This window comes from Plecotus auritus, assembly GCF_963455305.1.
Source record: "Plecotus auritus genome assembly, chromosome: 5".
Taxonomy (NCBI): Eukaryota; Metazoa; Chordata; class Mammalia; order Chiroptera; family Vespertilionidae; genus Plecotus; species Plecotus auritus.
This window is the reverse complement of record NC_137776.1, coordinates 16,476,369-16,491,885: the sequence shown is the minus strand read 5'-3', so window position 1 is coordinate 16,491,885 and position 15,517 is coordinate 16,476,369. Positions and strand designations below refer to the sequence as shown.

At 38.8% G+C, this 15,517-nt stretch overlaps 1 protein-coding gene across 18 annotated transcripts in view; it reads right to left on the bottom strand.

Annotated features, from left to right (window-relative positions):
- Nucleotides 1–15,517, bottom strand: part of MAP2 (microtubule associated protein 2) — a 238,807-nt gene that overhangs the window by 85,504 nt on the left and 137,786 nt on the right. For 4 of the 18 annotated variants that reach the window (XM_080667401.1, XM_080667402.1, XM_080667393.1 and 1 more), the window contains one exon: nucleotides 13,562–13,684. The exons of the other annotated variants lie outside the window; for them this stretch is intronic. The gene's annotated coding sequence lies outside the window, so the exon portion shown is untranslated. The remainder of the gene's footprint in view (nucleotides 1–13,561; nucleotides 13,685–15,517) is intronic. 18 annotated transcript variants of the gene reach the window in all.

Below are 15,517 nucleotides of genomic sequence, written 5' to 3'. Positions count from 1 at the left end.
AGAAAATCTATAGAACAGGGGTCAGCAAACAATGGACCATAGATTAGATCCATCTTCCTGCTGCCTGTTTCTCTAAATACAGTCCATCGGCACACAAACCACGTCCCTCGTTTCCGTGTTGCCTGTGGGTGCCTTCCTGTTGCACTGCCAGAGTGAGCAGTTGTGACAGAAACTCTACAGCCCTTTATATATTTATGTATGACCCCAGATATTGACTATCTGGCCCTTTACAGCAAACATTCAGCCACACCTATTATCAAAGAACATGTTCATCATTGGAGTAATATTAAAACAATATTTAAAAATAACATCCTGTCTTTCACAGTCTTTCCAATTTTAACTCAATAGTTATATATAAATGAAAGTAAAACTTCAGCCTTAATTTCATTCCAACAGAATTTAGAAATTATTGGGCAAAGAATGAGAAGATGATTAAAAAATAAAGGGTACCCATTTAGTCATTACAATAATGGCCCATTTATCCATCATCCTGATCTTTGTGTGTCTTTGTTTGTTATAAAATTAAAATGACTATTTTTCTAGACTTTATTTTATAATAAAGGATAAATGCCATCTGGGATTTGTTTTTAAAAAGCACTTATGGCCTATTTCATCAGGCACATAAAACTGAATCGCCATCTTAAATTAATACAGTGCAGTTATAAGTAATATTTTTATCCCATATAAAAAGGATTAACTTACTTTAACACAGTTTTCATTGAGAGCATTCTTTGGCACAGTTTTAGTATTTGTTACATTATATAGAGTGATTATAGCATCCCTGAAACAATGTTAACAAACGTACACAGCATTTATTATGTGCCAGAAACTATTTGCAGCACTTCATCTATATATTAGCTCATTTATTCCTCACTATCACCTTCTAAGACAGGCAACTATTGTTATACCCAGTTAACAGATGAAAAAACTGAGGCCAAGACTTTAAATGCCCTTCCCAGCATGACACAGCTAGAAAGTGGCTAACCTTTCAGCAATACCCCAATTCTTTATAACACTAAGGGTTGATTTTAGGTCTTTAACGCTTCAAGCATAAAGGCTTTGTGACTCCTCTGAGAAGTGTATTTCAAGAATGGCAACGTTTAACTTTCTAGAAATACTAAGCACATTTATTTTTCAGCATATCCAGCTTCTTGAACACATCGAAGTTGACTCAGCTGCAGTTCTGCCTCTGTTCTCTACTCCATTTTTCTACCGGGTTTGCTGTGTCACCTTCCAGAACCTCTTAGAGCTGGGTCCAAACGTTGTTGACAATCATGACTGACAACACCTGACAAAGTCCAGTTGTTAACAACTATATTTAAGGGCTAGCCTACACATGATGGAGAATAGGATGCGCAGTGGCATCACCAACTCCTGGAATAAATCAGTCAATAAGGAACTCAAGATAAACACTAGTTTATCTATACATGATCAGTTTTATTCGCTGCTTACTCAGATAAATAAGGTGTGTATATGATGAAATTAGGTTGCATATAATACATGTTTGGATGTTGGCATATTTAATTGCAAGTTATGTGATGCCTATGGCATTAAAGTTAGAATGATACATTTATTTTAGAATCTTGTGAAGAAAATATTGCTAACGTATGGTTTTTGTTTAATTAATTAAGCAACAAAGTCAAGACAAAATCTTCCCTAGGTTGATAGGGACAGGATATACTTTTCATTAACCTTTGAAACATTTGGTTATTTTTCATGTTTTGATAGACTTGTCAGATAAGCTAAACAGATACTTGAAGTTGCTGGGATTCTGAAGAGCTAAACATAACCTCATTGGATAGCATTAGCCTACTTGATGAGCTCTCAAATAAACAATAATAACGTTGTTCTCTACATCCTCTATCAATCTGCTCTGCGAGGCTTTGAACAGTTCCTGTAATTCAGTGCACTTGTCCAGAACAACAAGACTTCAACTACCGAGAACGGAATTGCTGATACTCGGGAAAATATCCACCACGCAAGCAGTCTTAACTAGAGCAGTGACCACCATAAAATCATCTAGTCGAACATGCTGCTAAACCACTTCTATTCCACAAGAGGTTTAGAAGCAGCTCGTGATCACTGCTTATTTATTAGTAGCTGAAAGTCACCATGAGGCAAAACCACTGACAGTTGAAAAGAGATATTTCTTTCTTGGGGCTTCTTTTCAGGAGAACATTATGTTTCTTGCCAAGGAAACTGCTTCAAAATATACATTTGAAAGAAATAAGGACACTGAACAAAAGCCCTATTCAAAACATATGATCTCAAGTTGTCCAGAGAATCTAGGTAAGATTGAGTTTTCCCATTTCATCCCCAAACCTGCTACTTCAGGCTATTGCCAAGGACTAGCAGACTGCATTAAGCCGATTTAGCACAAATAATCCAGTCTTGTTCAAAGCATCTCAATATAGTTCAAGGCAGTAAAGAAGGATACAAATAGGTGAAAGTTAAAGGATTGAATTAGTCAGAAAAGTCAGGTTTACGTCTCAGAGTCTTTATATAAAAAAGGCTTATATCCTGCTCATACAAATCCTGATATGAGCAGGGTAATTCTCCAGCCTACCTTCTTTCTCCCATGCAGTGACCCAACACCTGGGATATAGTCTTCTTGTGGCTCAACTCAGGGCCTCAGGATTACTGCAGCAGGAGGGAGACACGCAAGAGCTGTGCACTGGCTCTCAAATGCTTTAACACAGAGGTGACACACATCACCTCCTCTCACAGCCACTGGGCTCAACTAACCACATGGCTCTGCCTAAATGCAAGGGATGGACAGAGAGGTAGGTAAATAGAGATTTGTTGAACAATAAAAATCTCGATTGCAAGAGTGAGAAGCATGATATGTACAGTAGTACATTAGGGTCGTGCTTAAATGCTTACTTTTCGAAAAGAGTTGAAAAGAAATAATACTCGGTGATATCAGTTAAAATCTTATTTTGCTAAATTGTTAATACATGTGGACTCTGAGAACATATAAATATAGCCCAGCCGGTGTGGCTCAGCTTTTGAGCATTGACCCATGAACCAGGAGGTCACAGTCTAGGTCAGGGCATATGCCTGGGTTGTGGGCTGGATCCCCAGTATGGGGGATGGTGGGGGGGCGGGGGGCGCGGAAGGCAGCTGATCAATCAATGATTTTCTCATCATTGATGTTTCTATCTCTCTCTCCCTTCCTTTCTCTGAAATCAATAAAAACCTATTTTAAAAAATATAGAAATATAAATAAATGTATATTTTAGTTTATAAATGAACTTGAGGCCCAGTGCACGAAATTTGTGCACGGGGGGGGGGGGGGTTCTCTCAGCCCAGCCTGCAACAACACCAGCGTCCCGCACCCCAGAGGCCCGCCCACCCACCCTCCCTCCACGGGCCGAGGCGCGCGGGATGCTGGGGCCCATCGCCGGGGCGACGCTGCCAGCGTCCAGCACCCTGGCCACTATGGGCGCCACCATCTTTGTGATGGAGTGATGGTTAATTTGCATATTACCCTTTTATTAGATAAGATTGGCACTGCAAATAGAGAATCTCGGGCAGCAAAGGGGCACATGTGTCAGTGTTTTCACTTAGTTGTATATTACACTGCTGTTTTCTGCTCAGATTCAGAATATATATGAAGAAATAACACTTCTTTGCTTGATGGAAGGCCATCTGCTCATTTGCTTCTAATTTTCATACAAATACTGACCACTTTTAAAATGGGCGAATAAGTTAATGCAGATTCACATAGTATAAGGAGAAGAAATTGAGGATGTCACAAAACTTATCTGAATGAAAAAAAATCAAATTTCCAAGCCAAAATCAAGGACTTCTATACCATGACTGCACCCTACTTTTTCAACTTTATTCCCAACTTTGTATACTATCACAAACCCTCACATGTTCTTTGGCGAGTTCTTTTGTAGACCTATGAATTGCCTTTTTCATTTCATCCTCATATTTTTCTTTTCTTCTTCTACAAATTCCCCTTCTTTCCATTTTTTCTTCGCTTCCTCTCTCCTGTCTCCTCCTCCAACCCTCCCTCCATTCCCTTCTAGGTTTGTCAGCTTTTAGTTGAATTGAAGCTCTTTTCTCAATGAGGTCCTGCCAACTACCTCTAGAAATGTCTCTCTGTCCACTGGCATATGATTTTTGTTTCAAGCATTTATTTGGCGTTCATATGAACTACCTTGTATTGTTAATTAAGGCTCATTGAAATGGAAAGAAATTCACATCCCTAACCTTTTTTTACTAATTTATTCCAATCCTAGAAGCCATTGGTTTCTATCAAATATGTGAATTCTTTGTTTCATAGTATTTTGGGTTAAAAAATAAATACAAATGAAGGGCAAAAGATGTTAAGCCATATAAGAGCTGGCAGTGCATTTCAAATAAGGCTGGCCATGTTATCAAATTTTCTCAAGAAGTGTTAGCAATTTTTACTCCTATTCCTAATTCCCTGTACCATCAGCAGCACTGTGTATTATTTATTTGTTTGTTTCATGTCTTCCCCACCCCAACTAATCTGTAAACTTTAGAAAGGCAGGGCCATTTTCTTTTGTGTTACTGCTACACTCCCTGCCTGGTGGTACTTGTTCAGTAACTATTCATCAAATTAATAAAAAAAACTAAGGTTAGGTACTACAGAAAATGGAAAAGTGTGCTGATGCTTTAGTTTTGTGTACATGAACGCCTCTGCTCCAAGCAGTGAATCACCTTATCTACCTGGTTTACTGTTACCCTGATTTGAAAGTGAGTGATTAGTAAAGGTTAAATGCATGGATAAATGAAAGAATGATAACACTTTATTTCCCTAATCATTCTGACTATAATTTAATTAAATCAGATCTTTGAAAAACAAATAACAAAAACGTTGGATTTGGAAGCTGTGTTGGAATCCTAGCGTATCACCTTCTGGCTGTAATCTATTGGGCAGACCTTCCAACTTTTTGCATCTTCAGTATTATCACTAGGAAAATGGAGATTATTAGTGAGATTTCCCTTACAGAGTGCTGCAAGAATGAAATAAAATAATCTGTAGAAAAGTGCTTTGACAATTGTGGAAAATCGTGGTATGTCAATATCAGCCTTCAAACTGTGTTTCTTCACCATGGGGCACTACTTTATACCCTTGTGAAGAGACTATGTATTAACTTCAGCAAAGTTCATGCCAATGCATGGTTTCTTAGCTTCAACTCTTCTCTTCAGTTTTGCTTAGCAGCTTCTGTAAGTTCTTAGGACATGGGATGTCTTTGAGAAGGATTGTGCCCGAGAAAGAAAGCATCTCGTTCGCTCATAGCCCCAAGTTCACCTGCTGGGCACCATCTGTCAACCTGCAGGGAATACAGAGATTTCATGGAGAAGGCATTTAGCTGAACCGGGGTGACAGAGCACCAGGCTATTTTTGAGGTCAATGTGAGCACTCAAATTCCAGCTGTGGTCTAAAGAAGTTAGAATTCAGCCGACAGGTGATGTTCTCTGCCTGAGCGCCCACACCCTGTGAGGATGACATTCCTGTCTGCTGGAGAATTTGAAAAGGAGAGCACACAGAAAAAGAGGACTCCATCAGAGAGGGGGAAATACACGCTGTGCTGCAGTCATCTGACCGGAAAAATGAAATTCTAGCAAATCTACTTTTAGCCCGAAGAGCTGAAGGCTCTAGAAGCAGAAGGATTTCATCAACTCACTGGGGAAGAGTTTACAATTAAGGGTGATCTCCAGCTGACTCAGGTCCTTCATCTTTTGCTGCATATTGTTCAAGAGGCAACAAGTGATAACTCAATTAGGGCAGTGAGGACTGAGCTAACACCCACCCCTCCCCCTTCTTAAGGCTAATTTGAAATATCTCTGTTCCTCCCCAAGTTATTTTCTTTACAGTGGCAGCCAGCACTTTATAACCAAAGAAATTGCCATAAGTGACCCATTTTAAGAAGTGAAGATTTCTTAGTTGAGGGAGAGTATTACTTGCTGGCTGAGAGGATATATCAAAGTGAACTCTAGCCTTAAAATATATCTGGATCCACTATTTTAATGCTCCCAGGTATTCTGGAAATTCCATAACAATATTCATGCATACATAATCCAATAATTCTCCCATTAGTAGCTTAGAAATATTAAGACACATAAGGATGTATCATTGAGATTCCATCAAACCAAAGGGGAGAACTTGGCATAGAGAGATACTGGTAACAAACAAAAAATAAAGAAAAAAATAAAAGGCTTGCCTCCCTATCAATAGGAGGCAAAGGAGGAGGCAGATGTCTGCTGGGGAGCCCTTTAAAATGTTTTCCCTTGCTTCTATTATTCTGTCAGTAGCCACGGTGGCCATGCAATTCCCCTTCTTTGTGCTCTTTTCAGAACGGTGCTCTATTATTATGCTTTATTTAATTGGCTTCAATTTAAGCACACAGACAGTGGGAATGGAGGAGGGCAGAGTGCAGAAATCAGCGCAGGAGGGGCCCAGGGAGGAAGGGACAGAAGCCAGCAATGCAGGTCCCAAAAGGCGTTTATCTAAAGCTCCTAGTAGCCACTTCAGGTCTATAATGAAGCCACATGGTGCCTGACTTATACAAAAACCACATGAAAATGAGATTAAAATCTAAACTAAAAAACAACAACAACAATAATAAATTAAAAAAACAGCAAGTAAGTCAATGAAGTTGCAACTATTCCAGCTGCTCTAATTACTGTTGTTCCAAAGGCACTTGAGGGCTGTCGCCTTGCTTGGGTTCCTCCGGCCTCCCTGGCCTCCCCTGGCCTCCCCTGGCCTCCCCTGGGACTAGTCACCACCTTTGGTATTTACAGGCACAGATGTTTGCTTCAGAGGTAGGGTTTCACCCTCGTACCCGGAGAATGGTTTTTAGAGCTACTCTGGGCCAATGAACAGTGTTTAAACAATTATTGCGACTTAAAAATGTATGATTTTGTGTGTGTGGCTCCCGGTAGTTACATTACAAAAAGTCCCATTTGGGGTCTTAGAGTGCTCTAACTCCGCTCCTGGGGCTACTCTCCCTCACCCCCAGGACTGCCCCCATCTCTCTGGGATCTCCCAGCAATGAGGGCCAACAGCCTGCTCTGTGTGTGCCTCCTCCCCATTGAGTGACTGGCATTACTTCACCGTGAGCAGGAGTTTCACTTTAAGGGTTTAGAATTACCTTCTTAGTGAGGGAGTACAGATCCTGCAGTACAGTGCCTTTGTTTTGCTTTACTTAATTTATTTATGATTTTAGTTTCTATCCCACATCTAACCTTTTTTTAAATAAAAGATATTTCTATTGATGTCAGAGGGGAAGGGAGAGGGAGCAAGAGATACAAACATTAATAATGAGAGAGAATCATTGATTGGCTGCCTCCTCCATGCCCCCTACTGAGGATTGAGCCTGCAACACGAGCATGTGCCCTGACCTCCTGGTTCATAGGTTGACGCTCAACCACTGAACCACTCCGGCCGGACTATCCTATTTTTTAATGCAATGCCAAACAGACTCATTCAGCTAAAAGCAAACTCATGCAGCTAAAGAAAAGAGGAGAAAAAATAGTTTAAAATACGAGACTGGAAGCCATTCCTGACTTTCTCTTTGCCTCTTGTTTTTGGGGACTCTACTTACTTCGCAGGAACTGCATAGCTTTCCCCTCTGCACAGCAAGTCTGCCTCAAGCCCTTAACCTCCTCTCACTGGTTCTTTGGAGATCTCCTAGTGACTACACTGGGCGTGGCAGTGGGATGATGAGGCCCTGGTCTAATAGAAGTTAATTTTAGCCGTCGCCTCAGAAACTGACTGAAAGCCATCATAATAAAGTATAGATGGATTCATGAGATCCCGATACAACTTTAACACTAAAATCTGGAATGCAGATTTCTACTAAATTATTCATTAAAAAAACAAACATAACTTCTGCTAGAACAAAAGATAAGAACATTTAACTTCAGAAGAAAGTTATAAGCTTCTCTGTCCTTAAATAAAATTCCCTTTGAAACTTGTCCTGATGTGATTTTTTTATGCCTTCAAGGAGCCCAGGCACTATCATCACAAAAGACATCTACCATCCGTTCTTCACCATGTTCTCAAACACAGTATTGATCCTGTGTAGCATCATCTAATCGTCTCTAAAGTTTCAGTGTAATTATAAATGTCCAGTAATAGCTCATTCACTTAACAAATTATTTGCTATATAGCTGCCTACTGAAAACACAGTTTCCAATGGGACCACAAGGAATAGCCATTATACGCCAGCTGAGAAGCTCAGCCACAACAGACCCAGGGGAAATTTCTGGCTTCCAATTTCCCAGAGAACTGGTTTTGAGCATCATACAAATGAATAGTCATTTTCTCTTAAATAATTAATTAATAATTAAGATCCTTTTCCTCAAAAAAAAAAATCTGTGAAGATATTTTAAAAGAAATCATTATTATTGTAATAAAGCCTCCTTAAAAGTCCAGTTAAATTTCTTAATCTGAAGACTTCATACATAACTGAAATGCAAACTTATTTTTTAAAAAAAATACAACTATAATAATAACTATAAAATGTGTTTTATTGTCACTCTCAAAATTTCAGGAATAGTTTATGTTATACTTACTATACTGGCAAAAGGTTCGATCTCTTTTCAAGTAGAAGTCTATAAAGCAGAGATGTTTGTCAGGATATTTTTAAAATGAATAATTTCATTGTCGGTGCCCAGTGAAAGTACTGAATAAAATGAAGCTTACTTCAAGTGCTATGGCACACATTTCAGAGCCATCGCTGTTAGGCAAAATTCTTATCAAAACTCATGTTTCAAAAAAGCCCAACAGACCTATCTTCTAGCTCCTTTGTAGGTTACACAGAGATGTTTTCTCTTTTGATGTTTTTATTTACCTTTTCCTTTTTTTTTGGGGGGGGGGATAATGGTACAGACTGGTTTTAAGGTCACTTTTGGGTTTTCCTTTATATTCTCTGCTTGTTAAATTATAACAACTGGGAGCAATTTTCTCAGTCACACTATTCCTGCCTGTAAAGTGTTACCTCTGGAAGCTTCTTTTAGAAAAGTGTCAGACCGCTGTGCTTAGCAAGAGAGGCTCATGTGTTATACTTTGTTCATTATAAATCTGTAATTGTGTTGATGACCATGGATTTTGATGGGTGCTGACTAGGGCTGTTAGACTCATATAAAAAAAAATGTTTCTTACAATGGGAACCAGCGAAGTGGTTAGAGTAAGAAGCTGCTCAACAGAGAGAAAGACAGACTTTGGAGCCAACCAGACCTCTGTGTAGCAAGTTATTCAATTTCATTGGGCCCTAATTTCTTCATCCATAAATTATAGATCATAATATCTACTTTCTTATAGAACAATTTGAAGGGCTAGAGATAAGTTAGAGAAAGTTACTTACAAGGGGTCTGACAAATTTTCAATGTTTGTCACATGGTACTGTTATTGTTATACAACTCAATGAATCGGGTAGGGAAGGTTTGCCAAAACATTTAAGAGCGTTCCCATTTATTATGTTCTATAAGCACTTTCCAGACATGGGCGACATCACTACCATCTGGGATCCTGGTTATAAATTCAGAGTCCTGGGTTCCAATCCAGGCATTCTGACTGCAGAGGTCTGGAGTGGGTCCGGGAATCTACCGCCTCACAAGCACTCCGTATGAATCCTTAGACGGTAATCTGAGGATCACAGTTTGAGAGATAACTGCTATATAATATATAATTAATCCCATTGGTATAACCCTGATTATTTTGACTGTCACTATATTAGTTTTTTAAAAAGAATATTGTTTATAAGATCTTAGCTTATGGTAACTGTTAGTTTAAATGTTGTTTTAATTGTATAGGCTTAAACCTCCATAAGTGATACAAAATAAACCCAAGTATTTTTTCCTAGTAATTTATGATTGTTTTCTCTTCTCAGAAAACCTAGTCTTTAGCTCTTTTGTGTGTGTGATAAGCTTTTATTTTTTAATATATATAATTTTTATTGATTTCAGAGAGGAAGGGAGAGAGAGATAGAAACATCAATGATGAGAATCACTGATCAGCTGCCTCTTGCACACCCCACACTACAGATTGAGCCTGCAACCTGGGCATGTGCCCTGACTGAGAATCGAACCATGACCTTCCGGTTCATAGGTCGACGCCAACCACTGAGCAATACCAACTGGGCTGTGATAGATTCTTTATAAAATTGAATGAAAGCTTTGGATTCATGCCCATGAAGATTTTACTTTTATTTGTACAAAAGCTGGGTCCCATTTACATATTGCCTTGGAGCCAAAGAGCCTCAAGTTAAAAGCATTTGGGGTCAAGAAATAGATAGTAAGCACTTGCAATTTAGAAAACTATTTCTATACTCTTTAGATATTATAGGTCTAAAACATGGTTATTGTGCAATGGGGGAAATCGCCTTTATATATATTTATTTATTACTTCTCAAATAGCTTTGATTGCTTAGTCTGTAGGAGGGTTGGGAATAGTTCTTTACAAAATTGAATAGGAGAAGTCTAATAAACAGCTGTTTATTCTATGAAAATAAGACAAATTTCTATTTTGGATAGCAAGGAATCCAGTAATAGCAAACTTTAAATGCCACAGAGTCTATCTATTACAAATTTTGGAAAAACAGATATGCATTTCCCAGCAAGTTGTACCTTACTTAATGTAGCTATGTCCTGGGAGAGAAATGTAAGGTTTGCACATTTTATTTTTGCTTGTATTACTAAATTATTGATTGTCTATGGTTCATATAAGGTGAAAATGAAGAGTGATTGCTAATGCATATGGGGTTTCTTTGCGGGGGGGTGATTAAAATGTTCTAAAATTAGATAGTGGAGATGGTTGTATAGCTCTGTGAATAAACTAAAAATCCATGAATTGTATCAGGTAAAATGGTGAATTTTTGTATGTGAATTATATCTCAACATAGCTGTTACTAAAAAAAAAAAAATCATTGACCCAGTGGTTATGTTAATTAATTTATGGTGTTAATACTAAAATCTAAATTAATTTGGTAAATATTAACTTTGTTTAGAATTTAAAATTTTCAAAACATTTAGGCCCAAGCAGTGAAAAGAAAATCTTCCTATAATGAAACAAAATAATTCAGAATATTCATTTTGACTTTTTCATCATTTGCTACTATATATTAGATACTGAATTATACCCTGTCTACTTAGACCCTGTTAAAAGAAAAATGCCTGAAACACTCTCCCTGACTTCAAGAGCTTATTTGGGATGGCAGTTAATTATAGCACAAAGCTTAGGTTAAAAGCGCAGGAAAAAAAGTACAGGTCAAGAAAGATTATGTTAAATTTCAATTATTCAGGAGAGCATAGTATTTAAGCAGAGGATGAGAGACAGAAGCAGAAGAAACTGAGAAAATAACAGAAACAAAAGCATAGAAGTAGCAGAGGATGGGTCCATGAGAACTGCAAGTGTTTGGCACACAAGGAATTGTGGCAGATAGAGCTGGAAATATAGGTTGGGGCATAAGACAGAGGGCTTGGAATCCTAGTTGGAAGAAAATATATTTATGCTATTATAACAGGGATTTCTTGGAGGTTTTAGGTAAGATATAAGTCATCTGTGTTTTAGAAAGATTAATCTTTAACTGAAATGGATGAGCTTCTCAAACATAAGCAAAACAAGTGTCTTGGGATAGGCCAATGGTAGGGTGGCTGGATGAGGAAAAGCTAGCAAGGGCAATAATGAAAAACAGGACAAGTGAGTATTGCAGAATCTAATAAAAAAGAGGTTTCAAGGAGAGATGTGTGGCCACTAATAATACCTTTTTTCATATGTGTACAGTATTTAATCTTGGTCAGTCTTTTGGTGTTTTATAACTTGTCAGAGGTTTCACAGTCAGCTGTGGGTGGCAGACCAAGACTAAAATCAAGTTTTCAATATTATTTCTATTGCATCATTGCTGTACCAAAGAGAGTCATTCAACTTAGTGAGCATGGTAAAGAAGATCTGATATCTGTATTTTAAGAGGACACCACAGTAAATGTAGAGCATTAATATTAACTATATCATTTGCTGTTGTATTAATATTGAACTCAAGCAGAAATATTTATATGCAAATCGATATAAGTCATCTGTGTTTTAGAAACGATTCAATTATTGGTTGATATTGCCAAGAGGCAACCATTCAATTATTTAACAAGATTAGCAAAGGAGATCTCTCCAAAAAACATTTTTAGCAAGTGGTAGGGTGAAAAAGAAATCTAGTAAAATGCTAAGAAGAGAGTAGGACAGGTAAGAAATGTGGCAATAAGTGGAGTGGACATGTTAGAGGATTTCAGATAGCAAAGGGAATAAGCAGGCGATAGCTAGAAATACAAATAGGTTCAAGCAGTAAAGTAAAAGGATACCAGACTGATTAGGATCCAATGATGGAACACACCACTGTATAAGGCACCTATATGATATTACATTGAAGACTTGCAATGGGGGGGGGAGGGGGCGGGGATAATCTACCATATTTCAAAATCTGTTAGGTATGGAGTGACCCTGGGATAAAATTTTATATTATTGCTTTGCTAATTCATCTTAGTCAATGAAACAGTTGTTTCTCCCTGTATTTAAGCACATATTTCTTCAGATACTGGAATAAAAAAATATTAAATATTCAGAACATCCCTCAATTCTTTAAACTGTTGTAAATGTCAAATTGTATATAATGTTTATACAGTTCCTAACTCTTATTTGAAAGTAGAACGCCACCTACTTAGAAATGGACCTTGGATATGTATAGTGTAACATAAGAAATATTTGTGAGTGGATGAGTTTTGTGATTATTTTCTTACTAGAGGCCCAGTGCACGAAATTTGTGCACTGGGGGGGAGGGGGTTCCTCAGCCCAGCCTGCACCCTCTTGCAGTCTGGGAGCCCCCGGGGGATGTTTGACTGATGACTTAGGCCAGCTCCCCCACGGGACATCCTTAGCGCTGCCACGGAGGCAGGAGAGGCTCCCGCCACCGCCACTGTGCTCACCAGCCATGGCTGAGTGGCACTCACCCTGTGGGGGCGCACTGACCACCAGGGGGCAGCTCCTTCATTGAGTGTCTGCCCCCTGGTGGTCAGTGCACATCATAGTGACCGGTCGTTCCGACATTCAGTCGATTTGCATATTAGCCTTTTATTATATAGGATACTAACTGGCAGATACTCCTACTTTACTGATCATAAAAAAACTTAAAAAACATTTAAGGCTAATAAATATTTCTGCTTGAGTTCAATATTAATACAACAGCAAATTATATAGTTAATATTAATGCTCTAAATTTACTGTGGTGTCCTCTTAAAATACAAATATCAGACCTTCTTTACCATGCTCACTTGAGTTAATATTTGACTTTTTAATGTTGTTATTCTTCCTTTAAATAGCAATTTAATTATACAGTTACTCAGCTCCAAAAAAGATAGCCTCATACCAGTAGATGCAAAGCTGAATGACTCACAGGCATGATCTCAACTTTCAAATGTCATAAATATTACATTCAAAATGATGTCATCAGCCCTAACCGGTTTGGCTCAGCAGATAGAGTGTTGGCCTGCGGACCAAAGGGTCCTGGGTTCAATTCCGGTCAAGGGCACGTACCTTGGTTGCAGGCTCCTCCCTGGCCCGGGCCTTGGTCAGGGCTCGTGCAGGAGGCAACCAATTGATGTGTTTCTCTCACATTGATGTTTCTCTCTGTGTCTTTCCCTCTCTCTTCCACTCTCCCTAAAAATCAATGAAAAAATATTGGGTGAGGATTAACAAAAAACAAAACAAAACAACAAAAAAACACACAAAATGATGTCATCAAAACAAGGCAGGGATTTGTACAGATTTTTTTTGAAACTTCTCTATATATGTCCAACTTAATAGATTCTAATTAACTAATACCTGATTAGATTGGGTTCACAAAATGAATTCTCTCTCTCTCTCTCTCTCTCTCTCTCTCTCTCTCTCTCTCTCTCTCTCTTTTTCTCTAATATACTGTAACCATATAGTCTCATTCAGCCTTGAAATTTTTAGGGTTTCAGTGGTGTGAACTTTAGATGTGGGCGTGTATTTCAGTCTGCAGAAGTATTCTGTTTTGGGGTTTGCTGACACGAACACTTTGTCTTTCCTATCTTCTTATACAACATGCCTGGCAAGCTATAATTATCAGTATCCCTTTTACAGCAGGATAATTATTTGTTATTTTTGCTTAAGTAATAAAAGAACCGAACCGTGTTCTCCCCACAAACAAGACTCGTGTGCACAGGGTAACCTGCCTGCCTGCACAATAGGGAAAGATACCCACTGCTCTCTGTGAAGCAGGCTGCTATTCTAAGTCACTCCGGTGAAACTTCAAAGGCAATGTAACGGTGAAATCCTTTACAAAAAGCTTCCAAGACAAAGCAAGATAGTCCATCACACGTAGGAAGATCTCCCTTTTCTTACTTCCAATTATATTTTAATGGCTGATGTTTATACCAGAGAACAAATGTATCATTAAAATGAATATTGGTAAGATTCTTAAGATCAGGAGCAGAAATCTGTTTGCTGCAAGTTATGATTATGTAGATACAGCGCTGAACTCCCTGTATGACAGTCATTTTTGTTAACTCAACGGCCAAACTCCCAAAGTAGCTCATCTTGATTAGGACAGATTAAGAGAGGGATTTGTGCAGTGTTCTTGTTTCAAGGGCACTCACTGGGCACAAACTGAATGAATACCTCAGCGCCGGCCAGGAATACTAAATTGAATCTATGATGAAGCAAATGCAGTCATTCTAAAAGTCTGTGCATCTTGCTCGTTCTCTACAGCCTCTTTTTGGTACCTCGCCTTAATGCTGGACAGATCAGGGAATCTCAGAGGTAAATTAGTGTAATTGAGTGAATGCACACAGTATGAAAAACAAAATCCTCCAGCAGCCACGGGACCTGCCACAGCTCAGCAAAGCAGAACCCTTAGCTCCCTGGAATGTGTAACACGTCCCCCCAGGCAAGTACACATTCCTCTGCCAGAAAAGCAGGACATCTGGGGCTTCACCTTGACGTTATACAAACTTTTCTAAATCTGTGTTTTTGCCACCTGAGCACACACAGCCCTTAGACGGTTAGGTCAACGTTGAAATCAATAACAGCAAGCGTGGGTCGTTCCACTGATGGAAAGATCAGGACAGTTTACTAAAAAGAAGGGTTCTCCTATAGCATTCTATTTATTCCAAATACTGAGATTCTGTGATAAACATGCAAAACTGTGGCTATCCTATTATGTGGCCAAAGGTGGAGGATACAAAGAGATAAGAAGAGCTTAAATAGGGATTAAAGAGTGGGGCTAACTCTCCTCCCCTCCGCCCCCCATATCTATTAACACTGAGCCAAAGGAGCTGCGCACCAAAGCAGAAAAGCTTTGAAAATGCACCATTAAATGTTTACTCTGAGCCTGTTCCCTCGTCTACATCATTTGGCAGGATAGTGTACCTGTACATCCAGTCAATTGTTTGTACTAAGGCCAGCTTTTAAGTTTCCACATCTAATGAGACAAAAACTACAAAGACACATTGGAGGTGATGAGCTCTC